Source organism: Lissotriton helveticus, chromosome 12 (assembly GCF_964261635.1).
Source record: "Lissotriton helveticus chromosome 12, aLisHel1.1, whole genome shotgun sequence".
Lineage (NCBI taxonomy): Eukaryota > Metazoa > Chordata > Amphibia > Caudata > Salamandridae > Lissotriton > Lissotriton helveticus.
The window spans coordinates 127,451,401-127,453,095 of NC_136073.1; the positions used below are offsets into that span (position 1 = coordinate 127,451,401).

Sequence of the window (1,695 nt, forward strand, 5' to 3'; positions counted from 1 at the left end):
GTGATTCCCTGCAAGGCCCAAAATTACGGACAAAAGGCGTCCGTAAAAATGATCCTCACGGACAACGGATGTGAGGTCCAATTTACGGACGGTCCGTGATATTTACGGACGGTTGGTCACCCTACATATAACTCTGGCGCAACACTTATAAGGTCCCAAAGGCGAGACCTATTGTCTATGCCAATGCTTGTTATCTATCTAATTCACTAATGAGGGACACTTTCAGTTTGGTGCTCGGCAATGACCATACCGCAGTCGGTTACTGTAATACATGTGACATGTATGCACCTGAAAGCACAGGTTACTGCCAACCACACCCACGGAGTGAGGAGTATTTATTACCCAAGAGTACCAGTGGGAAGCCCACCAATACCCACTGTAATTGGCAAAGCAAAAAAGCTCCTCAACCAATAGCGGATATTGTGGCGAGCAAAAAGATGAAAGAGTCCACTGGAGAGCATGTGGTCGCCTGTTTTGTGGGGGACAGTAAGAGCAATGGGGAAACGTCACAGGAGATATTGCAAATTAGAGCAAATCTATCATTAGAAATCCATAATTTCCAAAAGGAAGTAGAGCTACCTTAGTTGTAAGTGTTTAGAAAGGTAGCCAGGGGAGGAAAGGACTTTCACGCAGGTTGGGAACTTTTAATACGTTAATTAATTATTTAATTTTAAAAATTAAGTCTCTAATTGTGAACTTTTCCTGCTTTGTCAGGTAACAGCATGCAAATTTGCCCCACAGCTTCAGTGCTGCCGGTGCATTATTTACCCATTCGTTTCGGTCCCATTGGGCTTCATCCTATATAAATGAAGACTTTTTTCTTGGCTTTAGTGTTATATTTTGGAGCCTTCTAGCGTCAGCATCATGGCTGATGTATCATGGAGTGTGGGATGTAAACACCGAGACAGACCTATGTGGCTGAACTTTACGCAGCAAAAGCCCGTGAACGTGCAGTCTAAACCTCGAAAGGTGACATTTCTGAATAAACATGCACCAGAACTGAACCCATCCATTTCTTAGAAAATCACTCGCTATGCATCCATCTTGTTCTCTGTCCTCTTTCTACTCGAGTGATTTAGTAAGACAGGCGCTACTCTCCTTGGCCAGGGTCAGACGTGGCGTCTCTCCTCGCTCTATCACTTCACATGAAATGATCGAGGACGAATAAACGAATACATTGTAAGGAAAAGGATGGTGTCCTGGTTCTGTGCCTCATACCCTGAAAGAGTGAATGAGTAATAAACGTCAGGAGGTTGCCACGCCGTAGTTCTAGCCTATCACAAAGAAACAATCACAACGTAATGACGTGTCCTCCACCATATGACAGGTACGGGCGAGCTTATGCGCAGAGCCCAAGTAGCTCGCCGTGATCGTATAGTGGTTAGTACTCTGCGTTGTGGCCGCAGCAACCCCGGTTCGAATCCGGGTCACGGCATTGCGGGTGGCAATGTCACGGCAGTTGGGCGATATTTTTAGTGCATACTTTAGAATTTTATTTATTTATGTTAAAGGCTGATAGAGTGCACATTGAAGCAGCGTGAGGTCCATGGAGAGGTATACCAGTGGAATATTGTATATGTTGCTTTAACTTGCTTATGAAATAATTATACAATATGTTGATAATCTATTGAAGTGTTCGGAGCTAGCACTATATCATGCAACATTTGTACAGACTCGTTTTAGTAAATTAAAAGG

General features: G+C 43.8%; 1 non-coding gene across 1 annotated transcript; it reads left to right on the forward strand.

The window, feature by feature from the left end:
• Positions 1-1,363: 1,363 nt before the first annotated feature.
• On the forward strand, positions 1,364-1,435 carry TRNAH-GUG (transfer RNA histidin (anticodon GUG)). Its single transcript has one exon. It is a non-coding gene; the product is annotated as a tRNA-His (tRNA).
• Positions 1,436-1,695: the final 260 nt, after the last annotated feature.